Genomic DNA, 22,107 nt, shown 5'->3' with positions numbered 1-22,107 from the left:
AGGATCGTTGGTGCTACCGGGTCAGATAATTAATTTTCGCAGAATCTGATCCCCAGGAAGACTTACTAGTAACACAGGTACTGTTTCTCTTGATTTTACATTGCTCTGTCAGTTGGACACAGGGATTGTATAGGCTAGCAATGGAACCCACCCATTCATTTTCAGACATATTACATTACAACCTCTATTCTCTCCAGTTTCAAGTTTATTTATTATTCTCCAGAAAGTCTTGAAATTGTTAACCTTACTTGCAATTAACAATCTATTCCACACGTTGTGCTGAAAGGCCATCTTAGCTTTCCACAGTTCCTGTTTATAGGTCCTCCTTACTTTTCTCAATTTTGTTTTGAAAACAAAATAAGTCGATGTATTTTTATGATTATATACTGTCCTAGTTGCTCAATTCTGTGCCTTCAAGTGCTGGTGTAACTACAAGCAGCAATTAAAATATTGACATATTTTAATACATCATCTTTGATATCTGAATGCAAAGCCAATATTTTTAAACTGTAGGCAAATAGGACTTGCTGTAAGTCCATACATTTTTGCATATATCGAACTGACAATGCTAAGGTCAGTTCCTGTGGATTATAATGACTTTCTAACCTTGGAGAAAAAAGAATACTCAACTATTTTGGGGATCAAATTCTCTGTAATTAGAGTATAATCAATTATTGAACAAAACTTTGCATTGTTGAAAGTAGGAACTAAACTTGTCTTTTCTACCAATGTTTCCCCCAATATAGCCAACCCCAAATGAAACATTCTCTCCCCACATTGCTGGACAATACTTCTGCTAGATTCAGTAGATTTAAAAGATAAATTAAAGGTAAAAAGATGAAGATTAAAAGGGTTTCAATTATTTCCCACAGTGAGAACAGTTGTGATGTCTTAATACCTGATCTTGTACTTCGGTAAATATTCATCAATATCAAGGGGGGTTGAAAGTATATCTTAATACATTGTAACCACAGTTGTTGAAAATCAATTGCCTGAATCCTAACAGAAAAACAAGTTGTAATGTACAATGAAATACCACCTTTGGCACAAACTTGCTGTGATACCTGGGTGGCAAGAATAAAGTATTAATGATAGCTGATGATGGGTAACAATTGTTCTTTCCACGTCTCCTGGAACATGAGAATATCAAAGGATTTTAGATAGGATGAAGAAACCATATAATTTGTTAAACTCTCCAGATCAGAATTTTTAACTGAAAGGCCTGAGATTTTGCACACATTCTCCTTTGATCCTATTGGTCCTTGTAGAAGGGGAATAGGACTGCCTATTAATCTTCGCTGTAGAAGGCAGATTATCTGTTTTTATTTTGGCTGCTGGGATCAACAGAGAAGGATACTTTGGAAGAGCCGTTCTCGTCACCTATATACCCTATTCTGTAAAAGTTAATCTATTTTCAAAAACTTTATTTGCAATGTCACTACTAGACCAAGTGGCAAAAATGGATTCACCATCAAGTTTAGAGGAGTCCTCTTTGAACTGAACAGCTACTAGGTTGTCAGAGGAGAGGTATTCTAAGTCTGGAATAGACACTGTCAATTTTAATGTAGAACCATGATTGAGAATGTAATTGTATCCTCTAAATTAATATAGGGGAGGAAGATAATATTTGCATTAGTGATTGACTGAATATTCTGTCCCACCCCTTTAGCAGCTCTGCGCTATAATTTATTCTACAGAACTTCTTAATTAACCTCAAACTAGAGCAAACTCTCCCACTAGTAGAGATGTTTGGCATTTCTACAATTGGTCTTCTGCTATCAATCATATGTCGACCGTGACACTCCATATAATTTGATTTGCTTAAATGGGTAGGGATCTGCCTAACTTTAGGAGACTTAACTGATTCTTCCTCGGTGGTATCTATGGGATTTGTAGAGCCACCTCCTATATTTATTGCATTGACATCCCCATTCTCCCTATTTTCACAATATTCCTTTACAACAGAAGAGGAAAATTGGGAATAGATCTCATTGTTATATGTTGTTTCTGATAGGGGTGCCTTCTCCGGCTCCTCACAATTCTGCCCTTTAGCTCACTGAACCCCAGACTGATAATTTGATAGGGTTCCCTGATTGCAACTAGGGGGATTCTCCACTTACCCCCCCCCCCTAACTTCAGTTGCAAACTGGCATTACCCTTGTTTTCAAATATAGGAAAACAGTCTAACTGCGACACGGGAGGCCTAGCATAGGCGACCGGAACTTTCCTAACTTTATTCCTAGCTTTACTTAATTTCTTCCTGGCCCTCTTGCTTAGTCCAATTTGTGTCTTTTCACCACTGGGTGAGATGGATACAACTTGGGGAGACTGAGCTTCACCATTAAACCCTCCCTCCACTGAGGGCCCTGCACCAATCCTAACCTCCACTTTGGGGACCTCTCGATTGGCTGAATTACCTAATCTGTCTATCCACACACAGTTAACATTAGTCTCAGCCAATAGGCTGGGTTTGACATTGGGGCAGCCAACTGGTTTTGCTACTGGACGAGAGCCTTGTACACTTACTTAATCATAACAATAGGCCTTTCCAAGACCTAATTCTGGAGCCAATAATGGACCTATGACACTTTCAAGCCTAGGTTTTTCTGCCACTTTTCTGACTTAATCTACTAAGGATCCCACAATTTTGGGAAGGTCTTAGATATTAGTTAAGATTTGGGCACAAGTAGATTTTTTTGATTACATTAGATTGAACTTTTACAAATAAATTAGTTAGATTGTGTCATTTAAAATTGTTAGACTTTGCATCCTTGGCGTGGTCTCCCCTAACTTTTTGCCTCTGTTTCCCAGGTTGTTGATGTGTGCTGGACTCTGTTTTTGCTGTTTTTGTTACTCTGGGCACTTTACTACTGCTAACCAATGCTATGTGCAAGTGCTCCTTTACAAAATGTGTATGTAAATGGTTCATCCATGACTGGCATATTTGATTTACTAATAAGTCCCTAGTAGAGTGCATTAGAGGTGCCCAGGGCCTGTAAGTCAAATGCTACTAGAGGGGCCTGCAGCACTGGCTGTGCTACCCACATACATAGCCCTGTAATCATGTCTCAGACCTGCCCCTGCAGTGTCTGTGTGGGCAGTTTTAACTGTAAATTCGACTTGGCAAGTGTACTCACTTGCCAGGCCTAAACCTTCCCTTTTCTTACATGTAAGACAACCCTATGGTAGGCCCTAGGTAGCCCCAAGGGCAGGGTGCAGTGTATGGTTATGGTAGGACATATAGTAATGTGTTTCATATGTCCTGACAGTGAAATACTGCTGAATTCGTTTTTCACTGTTGCAAGGCCTGTCCCTCTCATATGTTAACATAGGGGCTACCTTTAAATATGATTAAAGTGTAGATTCCCTTTGGGAGTGGAGAGACTTGTGGAGTTCGGGGTCTATGAGCTCACAATTTAAAAATACATCTTTTAATAAAGTTTTAATAAAGATTGTGTGTTTGAAAATGCCACTTTTAGAAAGTGAGCATTTTCTTGCTTATACCATTTCCGTGATTCTGCCTGTTTGTGGATTCCGTGTCTGGGTCAGTTTAGCAGTTGGGCTGGTTGCACCTCTCACTAGACAGTGACACAAAGGGAGCTTGGGTGTAGTCTGCCTTTCCTGATGAGCCATCTGTGCTAGGAGGGAGAGAGGGGTGGGCACTCAAACCTTGAAGGGCTGTACCTGTCCTCACATAATGCTGTCTCCAACCCCCGGGTGTGTGTCTGGGGCCTGGCCTGGGCAAGGCAGGATTTCACAATCAAGAGAGACTTTTCTGTGAAGTAGGCCTACTTCAAAGGAGAAAATGGGTATAAGAAGGGCACCCAAAAACCACAAACTTTAGAACACTTCTGGAAACCAAAAGGAACCTCTGCCTGGAAAAGAACTGAATAGCTGACGAAGAAGAGCTGCCCTGCCTGTGCTTTGTGGAGTTCTCCTGCAGTTGCTGCTTCTGCCTATGCTAGAGGACAAAGACTGGACTTTGTGTTGCCTTCCTTCTTGTGAAGATCTCCAAGGGTTTGATTTAGAGCTTGCCTCCTGTTATTTGAAGTCTCAGGGACAGCAAAGACTTCTCTCTGCCAGCACCTGGAGTCTCTGGAGAAACTCCTACTCTGCCAATTGGTGCCCATCCACTTCCTGGGACCCTGAAAGGAGAAGCTGGCAGCCCAAGAGTGAGAAATTCACGCACCCACCGCCGGGTGGGGAAAAGATCAACATGACTCCGATCTGTGGCTGAAAAATCGAGGTGCCGGTGGCTTTGCGGCTGAAAATCGATGCTCGCCTGCAACACGACTGGAAGATCGTTGCGGGTGGCTGTAGAAATGATGCACACCATCGCTGACGGAGGCTGGTGAGACAGCACCCCGCGCTGCGTGTTTTTCGGATCTTCGTGCGGCTGGATTTCCGACACGAGTATCGCTGTAAGTATCGAGTAAGAATGTTGGATTAAACCCAGATCTGTGACTGAGGTGAGTGTTTGTATTGTTCAGCACTCAGTCCATTATCCTTTTCTGTTGCTAAAGTTTCCCTAAGTGGAAAGGGTATGCCTACACGTGGGTCCCATGCTCACTGTGCCACTAGATTCAAGCTAGCCTAGCTGTTGAAGGTGATACCCTGCAACCAGCCCCAGGATGATTGTTTCTGGTCCAGAGGGGACCTGGCTTGGCAGTTCGGGCTGGATTGTTCCCACGAGGAACAGGGTCAAGATTGATTTGCATATGGCTGGCTTCAAACTGGGGTGGCATGGTGAGCAAAAAAACCGATGGATTAAACCAGATCCGTGACAGGGGTGAGTGTTTGTATTGTTCAGCACTCCGTCCGTCATCCTTTTGTGTTGCTATATGTTAAATATGGCAGACACCTGGTGGCGTTAGGGGGGTGCTAAGGGGCACCGAAATGCTATGTCTTCCCATGGGAGGAGCAAGCATGAGAAATTTGTTAATTTCTCCTTGTTTTTGACTCTTTCTACTTGGTGCACCAATGCATTGCATATATAATTAGGCCCACGAAACTAACATGTAAGATAAATTATAACAGTTTATGGGGCATATTTATAAGAAAGTGGCTCATCACTCCTAATCCGCCACCTTTTCTTGTGTTGCCTGCGCCACTCTAACATCACCATATGTGTGCTGTATTTACAATACGGTGCACGTTAGAACAATGGTGTCAAAAACGTTGACGCTATTGTGGTGCTTTGCAGGATTAGCTCCAAATAGTATGGCTCTAATCCTGCAAAGTAAAGCCCATAGACTAATATGGGTGCATCATTTTAACATCTGCCTTAGGCAGGCGGTAACAGTAACACAAAAAATGGAGCAGTGAAATCTTGTAGATTTCACTGCACCATTTTTTAGGGCCTCCCAGTGCTGGCATGCCCCCTTGCATACATTTTGCCTGGCACAGGCATGTGTTTGGAAGGGTTTACAAAGTGGCACAATGCAAGCATTGTGCCACTTTGCAAATATGGCACGTCGAAAATGCCTACCTTACGTCACATTAGCGTTAAAAACAAATGACGATAATGTGGTGAAAGGGGCTTGTAAATATGCGCCTAAATGCATAGATAAACTAATTTGTAAAAGTCTACAAAAATCTGTTTCAGAATAAAACTCCTTCGAAAATACATTTCACAAACAATAAACACTTGCACTTTACTCAATTGATTTTATTGTCTTTTCAACTTCAAATAGGCCATTCAGACACATCTGAATTAAAACACGTGTAGAAATAATACAAAACAATGCTATCCCAAAAAGTAGTCGAAGACAGTTAATTGCTAAACCTACAAAACGACAGCAGAGGGCACCCACGAACTGCTGTTTTCTAAATGTACTTTTATTCTGTCTGTCCAAACATCGAGAAATAAAATCTAATTCCAATTATTGTCTGCGGCATATTTACGACTAAATATTTAGGATGTTTTAAGAAAATATGCCTCTCAAAACTACATTTTTAATTATGGACAGTAAGATTAAAAACTGTTGGCTTAAAAATTAAGAAAGAAATACGGTGTTTGAAATTTTCTTGCTTATTTGACTTTTTTCGCAACCTCAGAGGCAGACCACAAGATGGCAATTATGAGAAAACGTGCATCTAAGGTGATTAAGGCAATCAATGCACAATAGTGTATTTGTTTTAGGGATTATGTATCACAAAAATGAAATAGGCATTACTATAAAGGAGAGTCAAAACAAAGAAAGGAAAAGACTGTTCAGTTTGCAGTATATATTGTTCTTCAGATTCTGGCTTCTGCCTTCTCTGTAATGAGAAAGACAGACTCTTAGGCCCATATTTATACTATTTGACGCACAACTGCTTCAACGCAGTTGTGCGTCAAAAATTTTACCGCCGGCTAACGCCATTCCAAAGCGCCATGCGGGCGCCTTATTTATTGAATGACGTTAGCCGGCACTGCGGACTGGTGTGCGTAAAAAAAAATGACTCACACCAGGCAGCGCCGGCGTAGGGGAAAATGGAGGTTGGGCGTCAAAAAATGGGGCAAGTCAGGTCTGAGGCAAAAATCAGGCCTCAACCCGATTTGCGACATTTTTTTTTACGCCCAACCCCCATTGAAATGACTCCTGTCTTAGCAAAGACAGGAGTCATGCCCCCTTGCCCAATGGCCATGCCCAGGGGACTTCTGTCCTCTGGGCATGGTCATTGGGCATAGTGGCATGTAGGGGGGCCCAAATCAGGCCCCCCTATGCCACAAAAAAAAACAAAAAAAAATACTTACCCCAACTTACCTCAACTTCCCTGGGATGGGTCCCTCCATCCTTGGGTGTCCTCCTGGGGTGGGCAAGGGTGGCAGGGTGTGTCCCTGGGGGCATGGGAGGGCACCTCTGGGCTCCTTCCGAGCCCAGAGGTCCCTTAACGCCTGCCCTGACCCAGGCGTTAAAAAACAGCGCCCATCAGGCTGGGCGCCGTTTTTTAAGGCCTTCTCCCTCCTGTGCGTCAAAATGACGTCACAGTATAAATATGGGGCACAGGCCTTCAAGTCATTTTTTGGAAGGGAACGCCTACCTTGCATATAATTAACGCAAGGCAGGTTCCCCCTTCCAAAAAATGGCGCACATGGTGGAACTTTGACGCCCGCTGCGTCGTACGTCAAGGTATAAATATGGGGCAGGGTTTGCGCCGAATGTGCGTCAAAAAGTTTGACGCACATTCGGCGCAAACAGAGTATAAATATGCCCCTTAGGGTCTCATTTACGAGGCCATAGCAGCATACTGTGCCAAAGCATCATTTTTTTATGCTCTGGTGGTGCAGTGTGCCAGCACATATTTACAAGGACATGCAAAGCCTCTGTGCGTAGCTTTTCAGGGCCTTGTAAATATGGATCCCTTTCATGCATAACACTGCGTGAAAGGGGCTTTCCATGGGTGTTGCTTGGCATGTTCCCACACAACACCCATGGAACCCGAAGGAATCTGACGCATTCCCAGATTTACAAGTCTGGGAATGCGTCAGTTCCTACGCCACCAGTGGGGTGGCGTAAGAATGACTCAACAGGGAGACATATCTTTATTTCTCCCCTTTTTCTCCTCTTTCTATGTGTGCTGGCTTCCGCAGCGTACATAGAAAGAAGAAAACACCTCTCAGGATTGTTTTTGGGCAGGAAGGTGTCCCTTCCTGTACAAAAACAATCATCTTCACAGCGCAGGCATCCTTGCACCATGGTGTAAGGTGCCTGCATTGGTGCTAGGCATCCCACTGTGTGTAAGCGCAGGGGGAGAGGACAGAATTGCACTGTATCTTGTAGATACAGCACATTTCTGCCCTTTCCCAGTGGCGCAGGGCTGGCCACCCTGCGCCATGGGCTTTGTAAATGAGGCTCTTAATCCGGGGCATAATGCAGGCACCTCAGGCACCTTTGGCAGTGGGATGCCACAACCGTCAAGAGGCCCCATTCAGTGTAAAGCCAATGAATAGTGGTGAGATTGAGGTGTCGCAGAGAACCCCAATCACCTTCTGGCTGTGGGGGGCATCATTTTGTGTTATCCCACTGCAGCGAATGTCAAGGTCAGTCATCAGTAGAAGGTGCAGATTTACTTAAAATTCACACAAGGCAGTGCAGCAAGGAAAGTTACTGTGTTATGTGAATGGGAAAAAGCTTTAAAGCACCATATCTACTAATATATGGAGTTCCTCAGCTCTCTCCCTGTGTTGGTGCACTTGAGGCTGCTTAGCTCCAATGCAGGCTCTCTGTTATGGGTAGGATGATTTTTGTGCAGGAAGGCATATCTCCCTGCACAAAAACAAACCTTAAAGGCATAGTCCCCTTTCTACGTGTGCTGCAGAATACAGCACACATGGAAAGGGGAAATAATTAGGAGAAATAAGAATATTTCTCCTTGTTATGTCTCACTTCAGAAGGTATAGCATTTTGAGCATTCCCATGATTACTAGCTTTAGTAAATCTTGGAATGCACCAAAATCCATAGGTGGAGTTTGCTTCGGCTGTGCCACTAGAGTGATTCAACCCTAAAGCAAAATCATAGTAGATCTTCCCCTAAGTTTAAAAAATGTTGTCCTGTCTTTAGGGCTCTATTTACTGGAAGTACTCTCACATACATTTCACAAGGTAAATCCTATTGGAATACATGCAGGTCGGATCTCAATATTGTAAGGTTATAACCATGAGCTATTACTGTACTATCCACTATTCCCAAAAAACTTAGGGGCAGATTTAAGGAATGCACCCAGTGAAGCACAACTTTCCTTGCGCCTCTTAGCACCCACCACCGCAACCATGAATGTACCGTATTTAAAATACAGCACACCATGGTGCAGGATAGGGGGCAGTAGCATCATTTTTTGTGATGTTATTGATGTACTCTGCAGCAGTAGTGCCAAAACTACAAAGTACATAGGGGCCCATTATAAATAATGGTGTGTCCCCTTTTAATACCTGCTCAGGCATTACAAGTGCAGACAAAAATAGCGGTCCTTGCCCCATTTTTTCAGCCCCCCTAATGGGGGAATGCTCCCCCTGTATATATTATGCCTGGCACAGGCATAATGTGGCTCAAGGGTTTAAAAAGTGGCGAAATGCAAGCATTGCACCACTTTGTAAATATGGCACATGGGAAATGCCACCTTAGCTCCACATTTGCATCAAAATAAATGCTGCAAATGTGGTGCAATGGGCTTATAAATATGCCTCTTAGAATGGAGGGGAATTAACGTATATGGAAAGTACTTGATGCTGTAGTACTGATATTTACTGAAACAAGCATTTCCGTAGCACTCAATGGGCAAAATTGAGCCAGAGATTAACTAGAATTCTCAGAGAGTTATATGCTCTTTTTATCTGCAGTATTAGCATTCTGTGAATACATTTTTGGCTTTGTGTACCTTTGAGTATTTTCTAATGTACAGTCACATACAAATGGAAAAAATAAACCTGCAAAAAAGATGATTCTCATTTATAGACATGGGTATGATGTCATAGTATTCAAAGTTAATTAACACACAGTCCTGTGTAGCCAATTTTACCCTTGTGCTGTCATTTTGCAAATGCATCAATTATGTACATTTGGGTACAATGCCTTGCCTGGAGTAGGCTGGGGGCATTTTGAGTTGATTTTACCTGGAAGAGTTATGTGTACACTCCTCTGTGGTACCTTTCCTTTCTGAAAACTTTGATAAAACCAGTTCTGGGAAGAGTGCACACAGGCACTGTGTGTCAGCTCTGACGGAATAGGCTTCTGTACTACTGTATAGTTTTCCTCACTTACATTCCTCTCATAAAATCCTGATGTCAATTTTGATCTGCAGATCGTCCCACATCATTTGGCTCAGGCCCATGCCATTGTATGTGTTCAAACCTCCCCAGATTACCCACACAGTGAGCCTACCCAACTCATACATTCACTCTCACATGACTACGACAGGTCAATCATGCATGTCTATATCCAAAGGGACTGCTTGTTATTTTGTTACTGACACAATTGTTGGAGCCTCATCCCACGTTGTAGTGGTGTAGTGATTGGTGGCAAGTCCCTACATCTCAATCCCACATCAGTGGGCCTACCCACTCCAGCCTAAGCTCCTCCCTAGGTGCCATGATTTGTGGTGGTTAGTTGTTTATTGCTATCCCTTTGTCAAATCCCTGTTTGACTGCCTCCAAATTGTACACATGTCACCATGAGACATGATTGCATCATTCTTCTTCCTCGTTTGTGCCACATGCTCCCCCAGTCCACATGACATGTAGGTTGTGGTCCCCCAGTGGGTTTTCTCTACTGCGCCTTCCAAGGTATGACACAAGCGTTTCCCATTCAGACCAAGTGATGCATGTGTATTTGTGTAGGTACCATGAGGTACACATGTCCCATTCCGTCTCACCAGTATGTACAGACTACCCATTCAGACCAAATGTAGTGTTGTCACGAGGAGTAAGCACCTAACTTCCAGAGCAGTAGCAGTAGCCCACCATGCCCACACATAATCATTAGTTTTTACACACATGTTCCAGTGCTGTACATTTTTCACATCACCCACCCTCCAATTGCTATTTTGTTGTGAGTTTATGTGATCCCTTGCATGGCAGATGCAACCTGTGTGCACTTCTCTGCCCAGAATGTCAGCTGGGTGCAATTTATTTCCATGCAGGGTATAATAGACATATCCTTTGCCATATCCCTAGGTGTGTATGCCTCCCATCACCCACACCTGACTCCTCTCAGATGAGTTGTTTGTCACAAACATTCTGTTCAGAGGATTTCCATCCTAGATTAGTGTGAATAGGCCCAAGTGAGACCTGGGCCCAGATTCTGAACGCTGTCACCCAATGCAGAGAAGCAGCCAAAAATGCTGCACTGTGTGACAAGGAGAGAGCAGAAGAGCACCATATTGACACAGAAATGGCACTCTCCTCCCCTCTTCCTAGCGATGGTGCTGATTTTAGCTGCTGTGCGCCATGCACACACCTTAGTGCCATAGTGCTAGGGTGTGTATGTGAGTCTAGCATAGGTTTTGCACAGTAAAAAATACTATGCCTAGACAAGTGAAAATGTTTTTTCTACTTTGTATGTGCGCTGTACAGTGCAGCACACATGCAAAGTTGGAAAAGCGAGGAGAAATTAAAACATTTCTCTGGTTAACACACGCTTTTCAGCGGTGTTAATTTATGCCACTAAACCCTTTCTAATGGTGTTTGCGAATAGGATTTAGTACCAAAATGCATGGGAGGCAGCATGGGTACACCCATGTACCACCCATGTAACTCCCCCTTGACTCAAAGCAATGCAAAGCAGTGTTTCCTGCTGCTTTGCATTACTTTGCTACACAAACCAGTGCAAATACCAATTTGTGTTGGTTTGTGAATCCCCAAAAAGGTTTAGCATTGGTTAGCACTACAAAAATAATGCTAACCCGACACTACACCTTTGAGAATCTGGGACCAAATAGCTACATAGCACAAGGATGCCTGCATTGGCGCTAGGCAGCTTGTGCACCATCACTGAAGAAAGTTCAGGGTTACCTTGAATTTCAGTGCGTACCCTGTACTTTCTACATGAACAGTGCCGCACAGCAGGCTGGCTGACTGCACTGCACTGCATCCTTTCTTCATACATGATGCACAAAGGACCTTATTTACATGGCATGTGGCACAGGGTGGCGCAGAAAGTACCTTGCTGCACTGGCCTGCACCACCGGAAAGGGACAGAAATGTGCCTTATCAACAAGCTAAAGCACATTCTTTCCTCTCTCCCTGTGCTGGTACACAAACTGTTGGCTAGTGCCAACGCAGGCACTCTTGCACCATGTTGCAATGATGCCTGCCTTGTGGTGATTAATGTTTTTGTGCAGTAAGGGACACCTTACCGCACAAGATACAATCACAAGAGGTGTGTTCCTCTTTCTATGTGTACTGCATTCTGCAGAGAATAGAAAGCAGTATAAACAGGACAACACAACAATACTTTTCCCTGTTAAATCATTCTTATGTCATCTCTTGGGTGCCTTAGGAATGTGACACATTCCCAGACTTGGAATCTGTGACTGCATGAAATTCCTTCAGGTACCATGGTTGTTGCATGTGAACACCCTAAGGAACGCCAATGGCGTAGCAATGACATGTAGTGAAAGCGTCCATATTTACAAGGCCAGGAAAAGCAATGCAAGATGGCTTTATGTGGCCTTGTACATATTGGCTGGCACACTACACCTCTGGACCGTCAACTAAAATTGACACTCTGTTGGTACAGCATGCCGCTGGTCCCTCGTAAATGAGGCCCAATGTAAAATAAACATGAGCTGCTGCTGCCCTTCATCACAGTGAGGTAAGTGATGTTATGGTTATGGCCTGGGATGTGCTAACTGTGTGAGGTCAGTGCATATTACACATATTTACTGTTTAACCATAAGTGCACCAGCATACCACATTATAGCCTTCAGACAGTGAATACTGGCATAGAGCAGGAACATGACTGCAACCCCCTTTTGATGTTGCATAGTGACCACATTGCCCCAACTGTGACTTACTCTGTGGTTGTTGTAGTACCTCAAATGCTGCATTGTCATGTCCTTGGACATGACACCAACTTTTCAGGGATGACATCGCCACCATCTCCTCAGATCATCCAGCTCCTCCTGGGGTGCTGGACTTCCACCTCTGGTTTACAATGTTGCCTTGTGATTGCTGGCTAGTTTCACCTTAGTTCTGCAATTATGCCAGCAACCGATGACTGTCCTCTTGACCTCTGCCACACTGTTGACTTTGTCCACTATGGACTGCCATATGGCATCTTACTTCCCTAATGGCAATTTGGAGATGATGAATAGCTGTTGTTGATGCTGCGTCACTTCCTGGATCAAGATGTTGTTTTCCTCCTCACTGAACCTGCACTTCCTCTTCCCCTTCTCTTGGGAGTCTTTCTAGACATCCTGGCTGGTACTGGGGCTGTTGGGGTGGTCCTGGAGTGTCTGGTCTTCGGGGGTCTCCATTTCTGCTTCTGTAGTGTCTCCTGTTTTTATTTTTTGGGTGAAGCAGTGTTTTGCTGGTATTTTTTCTGACACTTTTAAGCATAAAAGTGACGCTAGGCTGCCTAGCATCAGATTACATGCCGCTAATCAGGCTAGCGTCACTTTTACAGCAAAGTATCAGATTGGTTTACGACATGGCGCCCATGCTAGTGTTTCTTTTCTTTACGCTATCCAGATCCTAACTCCATGTAGCTCCATTTTGTAAATATGGCACAAGCATGGTGTTAGGATCTGTCATTAAATGGTGTAAAATATTTTGATGCAGCGCTCATTTTTAGTAGTGCTGAGGTGTATTTTGCTGTATCCCACTGAGCCTACTTTTCACAGACATTTTGACATTTATGTAATCGTCCAAAAGCATGCTTTCCAATACAATAGGTAGCATAGTTGTGATGTGACCGCTATGTGTTTGTTTCTTACTCCATAGTTCTGATACAAACACCATCAGTCTGTTGTCCTGTGTTTACAGGTGTTATTTAGAATTGACAGATGTGGGAGTTGTGCCAAAAAAGGCAGCGATTGTATCAGACAAACTCCAAATATAGCCCTACTTTTTTAAATGGTAGCAACAAAGTGGTACTCCAGCTTGCTTTTGATCGGTAGCAGGTTCATGATGAAGGCAGGTAGCAGGTTCATGATAATGCAATAACACATATTGATTGATTGCTGGTTACAGAATGCATTGGATGTGGTCCTGCCAGGACCACTAGACACTTAGCAAGAACCATCCCAGCAGCCCCCTGGTTTAATGACACACTGAGACTGGAGAAAAAACATTGTAAAGCTTCAGAGAGAAGCTGGAGGAAATCATAATATGCTGAATTGAAAGCCCTTCATAGGAAAGTGATTTCCCATTACCACGGGCTTTGGGAAAAGGTGCATACACTTTTTTATGCTGAGAAAATTAGCAAGGCTCAGAACTGCCAGAAGATTATTTTCAATGTAGTTAAAGAGCTTTCGTATCCCAGCCAAATTTCTCCAGCACCATAACTCTCTCAAGCCCACTGTGAGGAACTGGCTTTGTTCTTTTTCAAAAAAGATTGCTGATATTCAATTGCAGCTGTTTAATGATCTGAAGGCTAGTATAATGGCACCCAATCTCGGAAATCTAGATAATGCCACTGCCTCCTGTAGTCCATCGATCAGGGCCCTCCCCCTGCCTAATCTCTTGTAATAAAAATTGTAGTTTTGGAGGTTACTTGATGATAATTCCTCTTTGGGCCATCAGTCAAATCCAGCTCAAAATTAGACTCCTTCCCACCTGACAAGTTCATCTTGCTAGACATGGAATCACTCCAGGTAATAGTGAACCTCCTCATATTTTCTCTTCAAGAGGGTCTTCTTCCAGCATTTTGGAAGCACGCCATGGTGCTTCCACTTCTAAAGAAACCTAATCTTGACCTGAATCTATGGTCAAACTATCAGCCCATCTCTCTGCTGCCCTGCGTTCATTCAAAGGTATTGGAAGAGCATGTAAATGCCTTGTTAACAGTGCACAGTCGGGCTTTAGGTCAGGGCATAGCACGGAATCTCCACTGAATATCTTAGACAATTCCTGGATGTTTGTGGGACTGCAGCACTCATTCTCCTGGATCTAAGTGCTGCTTTTGACACCATGTCCCACCTCATTCTTATTGAGAGACTGTCAGCACTGGGTTTGTAGTGTTCTGTACTGTCCTGGCTAACTTCTTTTTTCCACAGTCAGTCCTTTCAGGTGTGCTCAGCTAATGCCATGTCCACCAGGCAGCTTCTTACAGCTTGGGTTCCACAGGACTCTGTGCTCAGCCCCTTGCTCTTTAACATCTATTTTCATGCATTGGCTGATGTGGAGGTAAACTGTGGTCTGACCCTTTTTTCGTATGCTGATTTTACCCAGAATGTGTTCTCACTGTAATTGGCCCAGGAGCAGCATCTGTGTAACCTCCACCTTGGGTTGAGGTCAGTTGTCACATGGATGAGTAATAACTTACTTTAGTTGAATAGAAATGGAGGTGATGATTTTGGGCAAGAACCCTCACTGTTGGGGGCCCCCATCATTGCCCTTTTATGCTGGGTCCACCTTCCATTCCATCCTCTAAAGTTGAGAATTTGGGGCTTCTTATTGGATGCTAATCTATCATTGAAACCTCAGATTCTGAAGGTGACTAGTACCTGTTTTGCTATATGTAAGTGAAGTTGCTTAAGAAGATCATTTAGGTGGTCATTATGACATAAGCTGTGACTGTTAAAGTGGCAGTATTTCAACCAACAGGCTGGCGGTAATTACTGCCAAATTATGACCATGTCGGTGATAACACCCATAGACAGCCAATATACCACACAAACCCCCAGCGCGTAAACACCACTGACCACAGCAGTATCTATCAACAGTCAGGCGGAAGGCAAGTACCGCCCACCATATTATGACACAGCAAACCACCAGGATTTCCGGGGCGGTACCAATGCCATCAAAAGCCTGATGGAAACACATTACAGAAATGAGAGACTCACCAACAGAGACACAGAGAAGATCAATGCCACCAATGAACCGGAACTTCAAGTCTTCCTGATGCTTTTCTACGCCATGCTCCACCTGGACCACCTATGCCAACTAAGACGATGACGGTGAATACAGCTGTCTAGCACACAAGGGAGGGAGGGAGGAAAAGGAGAGTGACACACACACAACACACACCAGACCCACACACACCATACACACAACCAGCTGCAGAGGAAAACCGGTCTCACAGAACACACATCATAATAATGCAAGGACAACAGTTATCTAGAACTGATAGCGTAATTTGATGCAAACAGCCGCCATATTGTCCATGTGACAAGATATACATAAGTCACTGTTCAGAAAGGGCTAATGGCCAGTCCAAATTACAAAAGGCCCACATGGCCACAGGGCACTGTCCAATGCCCAACTCATTCCCTGACATAATCCGCACTACACTGTGCAGGGGCATCATGTTGGGAATGGCCAGGCACCTCAGGGGGGAGAGGAGTGGGATGCACCTCAGCTGAAGTGGAAAACTTGCCCACTGGTTCTGGAGGTGGCTTCCTGCTCATTTCACTTTGCTGGGGAGAGCAAGGTCACTGTCTCTGAGGTGGGGTACTTGCCCACTGGTTCTGGAGGGGGCTCCTTGCATAACAGTCCCTGGGGGGTGGCCTACATGCCCTCTGTTGGAGGTGAGGGCTGCTGTGTCCCAGCTGGAAGTGAGGGCTCCTTCCCCTCTGCTGTTGGAGGGGAAACCCTGACAGCCACTGCTGGAGGTGAGGGTTGCTGTGTCCCAGCTGGAGGTGAGGGGTCCTGGCTCAATGCTGTTGGAGGGGAAACCCTGCCAGCCTCTCCTGGAGGTGAGGGCTGCTGTGTCCCAGCTGGAGGTGAGGGCACCTTGACCACTGCTGTTGGGGGAGCCTCTTGCCTCTCTTAGTTGGTGGAGTGGGAACCTTCCATTTCTTGGGTGGTGGTGTGGGATCCTTCCCTCTCTCGGGTAGTGGAGTGGGATCCTTTCCTCTCTTGGGTGGTGGAGTGGGATCCTTCCCTCTCTTGGGTGGTTGAGTGGGATTCTTCCCTCTCTTGGGTGGTGGAGTGGGATCCTTTACTTTCTTGCCTCACAACTAGGAGGTGCCTCCACTGTCCCCGTGGACTGTTTGGATGAGGTGCTGGGCTGGGTTGTTGTGACCCTGCTCTTACAGGCAGGACGGGTGGATGGGTGGGGAGAGAAGAGGTCAAGTTGAGCAAGGAAAAGCTTCAGTGGGGCGGGATGAGGGAGGAGGGATAGGAGTGGAGGTTTAGGGAGTAGTTGTTGGAGATGTATGTCTGCTGGGCTTCGGTGCAGGTACATGGGCAGTGTGCTGAAGTGGGGTGGATTGCTGTTGATGTCTTTGTGCATGTGTTTATGTCCCTTAGGAGGTGGGGGGCAAACAGGGTGGGAGAGTACACAGGGGAGGTGTTGATGGATGTTGTGGAGGTGTCTGCAAGTGAGGTGTGTGTGCTGCTTGGCGTGGTGATGGTGGTGGCTGTTGATGCAGTGCATGCAGGCTTGAGTGCAGATGTGACAGTGAGGGAGAAGTAAGAGGAGCAGGGGAAGACAGTGGAGGCAGTGGATGTTGTTGTGTGTGCTACTGTCTGTTGTTTGTGTGAGTGCTTGTGGCCTGAAGTGTGCTGCCTGTGTTTGTCTTTGCCACTCTTGTGTGATGGATTGTGTGCATGCTTGTCTGTATGTGTGCATGGGATGGGTTGGGGTTGAAGAGATTGGGACTGGGAAGTGGTAGTTGGGGCGGATGATAGGAACAGGGACAATGGTTGCCATCAGAGAAGAGGACAGAGCTTGGAATGATCTCTGTTGGGCTGCCAATACACCATGAATGCCCTCCAGGAATGCATGGCATTGCTGCATCTGGGATGCTAGCCCCTGGATGGTATTCACAATGGTTGACTACCCTACAGAGATGGATATCCGGAGGTCAATAGCCTCTTCACTGAGGGCAGCAGGGTGGCTGGGGCAGGGCCTAAGGTTCCTGGGGCGAAGGAGATGCCCACCCTCCTGGGTGAGCAGGCACAAGCAACTCGGTGAGGGGCTACTGGGAGGGCGGTGCTGGTACAGGGCTGGCGGCTATACCTGCACCAGGGAGCTTCCATCAGAGGAGGAATCACAGTCAATGTTGTCACCTCCTGTCTCCGCCGTGGTGCTCCCCTCTCCCTCCGTCCCACTAGTCCTCTCGGCGTCAGTGGACTCTGCCTCCTGGGTCCTGAGGAATGCAGCTCCCTCTGTCACCGGTGCCCCTGCTCCTCCGCCAAATTATGCTATTGCACAAATGGACAGGATGACAGTAGAAAAAAGGAGGGAGAGCGAGAAATGGAGCACTGGTCAATTGCAGCACCAACACCACAACTGGCATACACATTACCATCACACACAGGGATCAGGATTCAGCACCATGCATCGCACTGGCATTACACTGACTAGGTACCACAGTAAGATGTGAGCCAGCCCCTGCCAACTGCATCCCTCCTGGGAGTCACTAATCCCTGTCTGACATGGAATGCAACCTAGCTAGGTTACCAGATTGAGCAACACAACCATTACCGTTGAGCTGGATCACGCTGCAATCTCTGACCTGGCCTTAAGAGGCACCCACTTACTGACACCCACCACCGGGTTCCATGCCACCTACAATCATAGTTGTAACGCACATTGTACTCACCGCCTTGTGGATGCTGTGATAACCTCAAGCACCCATCCAGCTCTGGGTAGGCCACCTCCAGTATGCGGGCCATCAGGGGGGTCAGGTTCCGATGGGCATCCTGCCCTCATTGGGAGGCCATCCCCAGTTGGGCCTCCGCAGTCTTTAGGGCCCAGAGTCTCAGGTCCTCCCACCTCTTCCTGCTGTGGTTGCTCCACCTGCTGTAGACCTCCAGGGTCCGCACGTCCTTGATGATGGCACACCACAATCCCTTCTTCTGATGGGTGCTGACCTGCAGAGGAGACACCATTATTACACATATAATCCAGCCTGTCACACATATGGCCCACAAATCCACTTACATCCCCATTGGCACACACATTATCCAGCCCCCATCATGTACACCACACCCAGACATATGACCCACCCAAATGCCTCATGCCCAAGGTGTACTTACCTGTTGGTCTGCAGGCCCATACAGCTGCCCATACTGGGGTAGGACCCCATCCACCAAATGCTCCAACTCCTCCAAAGTGAAGGCAGGGTCCCTTTCCCTGGTAACACAGGCCATGGCAGGGTCCAGACACATGTCACAACATCCACGCATTGTAGGTGTGGAAAGTCAGGTACACTGTCACCACCGCTGGTGATCCCCAATGGCCATTGTACTCCATAGAGCCCCATGTTATCCAATGAAGAATTGCATGGCGGTGCAAGATCGCCTTCTGCCATGACACGCTACGCCAGCTGAGTTACCTCACTTCCACCTGTCCCTCCATAACAGGACAAGCGGTCACCATTTTATGATGGAGGACAAAATTCAGATAATCGAGGACTGCGCCATTTTAATATGTTGCACATACATTGCCATTTCCAATGACCCATCACGTTACTGCTCTATGTACACTGAGGTGGTGGTTCCATTGCTCAAATTGTGACAGTCTACTCACTCTTGTGCCCCTTAGGTACCTACCACTGCGGAGGGATAGGAGGAGGAAACAAGCCTCCATCTACAGACTCCTTGTGGACTTGGGTACACTGGAGGAGAGGCACATAATACTCACCTATAGACTGGACAGGGCCACAATCATAGAGCTCTGTGCCTAATTGGAGCCTCATCTGATGTCAGCTATCCTCATCCCACTGGGATCCCTCCTTTAGTGCAGGTTCCATCGGTGCTCAATTTCCTGGCAACTGGTTCATTCCAAGTGACAGTGGGCTTGGCAGCAGGAATGTCACAGCCAATGTTCTCAATCATGCTGGCAAGGGTTTTGTCTGCCCTGGTGAAACACTTGTGCAGCTACATTGCTTTCCCCCAGCTGGAAGATTTGGCCACTGTGAAGGCTAGCTTCTCTGCAATGGGACATATACCCAACATTATTTCGGTGATTGATGGTACACATGTAGCGTTTATTCCCCCTCCCACCAGGATGAACAGGTGTACAGGAATCAGAAAGGTTTCCACTCACTGAATGTGTAAATGGTGTGCCTGGTGGACCAGTACATCTCCCACGTCATTGCCAAGTAGCCTGGGTTGTTGCATGACGCCTTCATCCTGAGGAATAGCAGCTTCCCAAATGTGATGGCACAGCTACAGAGGCACAGGGTGTGGCTAATTGGAGAACCTGACTCCCCACCAAATATCAGTGTATGCCTTCAGGTGTTAAACTTATACCATTGTGTAAGGCTAATGTTTGTCCCTCAATACTTGCAGGTGACTCTGGCTACCCAAACATATCGTGGCTCCTGACCCCTGTGAGGAATGTCACAACAGGTGCTGAGAATCGTTATAATGATGCACATGGGTGAACCAGAAGAATTATTGAAAATACCTTCAGTTTCCTGAAGGGCAGGTTCAGATGCCTCCAGCTAACAAATGGATTCCTGTGCTACTCACCTGAGAAGGTCTGCCAGATAGTAGTGGCATGCTGCATGTTGAACAACCTGGCCCTCAGATGACATGTGCCTTATTCTGCAGGAGGAGGAGACTGGAAATGCCCCTGAGGCAGCAGTGGATCCTGAGGACAGTGAAGATGAGGAGGCAGAGGATGAGGATGTGGACAACAGAACATCAGTTATACGTCAATACTTCCAATGACACACAGGTGAGACATTGGAACAGACCATTCTGCTGATTATTGATGTTTTCTGTGTGGCTGTAACAGGATGGCATTCTTGCCTCTCTACTTACTGTCACCTATGGCTTCTCATTTTGCAGATGTTGGTGATATGACAACTGTGTACTGACATGATGACTACTGACAGATACAGGTCATTAACCGTATGCTATCACAGTGTTCAGATCATTTGCACATGATGTGACTGCTTACATTAATTCACATTTTCATCACATAAAACACTATCACTCAGGTTGTGTTCAAGGGTGTTTATTGTAGTGCAAATAATTGACAGACAAAGTGCAATGGATAGGGGTAATGGTTGAGGAAAGTCCAGGGTATTGTTCCAGTCTGTTTGTAGAACAGGTCCAGTGTCCACGATGCCATCATAAGGGGAGCAAAGGCCGTTTAAAGTGGACATGGTGATAAGGTAGAATACAAGGGGGACATCCAGGATGGTCTCATTTCCGGGCGGTGGGCTTGGTCTTGACAAGTGTCTCTGCCTTCTGTTTGGGTCGTAGAGAACATTTGAGGGGTAGTTCACCTTCTGCATGATGGGGGTGCTTGTGGCCTGTGGGTCCTTGGTACGACCTCCTGCCCCCTAGCTGCAGAGGAGGTAGTGGGTTGGTCAATAGACTGGCTAGTGGTAGAGGCCCCCTGGTGTGATGTCCATTCCTCATGATGTTGGCCATATCTGCCAGTACCCCTGCTATGGAGACCATGGTGGTGTTGAGGGCCTGCATATCCTCCTTGATCTCCTGATGGTGTACCTCCTGCAGCAGCTTGTTCTCCTGCATTTTGGTAAGGATCTGGCCCATCTTATCCTGGGATTCCCCCAGGACATTGGTGAGTGCCTTCTAGAGAGTTGGTTCCCTGGCCCTGTCACCCCCGGTGCATAACAGTCCTCCCAGTGTCCCTGTTCCCCCGTGCCTGTGTCCCTGAACGGTGTGCCCACTGCCACTGACACCAGGTCTCTGATTGTCTTGGGGGTGAGTTGTGGACAGGGGTCCCTGCACAGGTGGGCACACTGCTGATTGACGTGTCCTGAGGACAGAGGTGTGGGGATGTTGAGTAGGTGCTGTGGTGTTGGATACTGATGCAGGAGGGTCTGTGGTGGACTGGGAGTGGGCTGGAGTGGTTGACTGACCAGTGGCCCCTGATGGGCCAGGTAGTTCAACCAGATCCAGAGTCTTCCTGATGCCTTCCCTTGTTCTTGGATGTTGTTCCACGGCGATCACCCTGTCCACGATTCTCCACAATAGCTCCATCTTCCTGGCAATGGATATTTGCTGTACCTGTGCTCCAAACAGTTGTGGCTCTACCTGACTATTTCCTTGACCTTGACCTTGACTCACAGCTCCTCATCTGTGAAATGGGGGTGCCTCAGTGGGGAAATTGTTTTTGTGTGGTGAGTGTTATGCAGAGGGTGTTAAGTGATATGGTGGGGCTTGGGATGTAGGTGTGTAATGGATGTATTGGTGTTTGTGGTGTGTATGTGTAGTTGTCTCAGTGGTCTTCATGGAAGTCTTGTGGGGCTTATTGGTATTCGTAAAGGGAGGTGTGTGATGTGATTTTTTTAAAGCTGTGGGTGGGTGGGTGGGTGGATGTGGTTTGTGTATCAGTGTCAGGTGTGTTGTTTTGTATTTGGTTGGCCATTCTGGGCATGCCAGTGTGTACGGACAATTGTTTACCACCATTGAATGTCTGCTGTGGTGATTCGTGGCTCATAAGTTGGTGGCGTTGTTTTGTTGGCAGAACGGTTTGGGTATTCGTACCGCCACTTTAGCACTGACCTTTGGGCTGACGGATTTGTGTATG

Source organism: Pleurodeles waltl, chromosome 8 (genome assembly GCF_031143425.1).
Source record: "Pleurodeles waltl isolate 20211129_DDA chromosome 8, aPleWal1.hap1.20221129, whole genome shotgun sequence".
Lineage (NCBI taxonomy): Eukaryota > Metazoa > Chordata > Amphibia > Caudata > Salamandridae > Pleurodeles > Pleurodeles waltl.
This window is presented reverse-complemented; position numbering follows the sequence as displayed.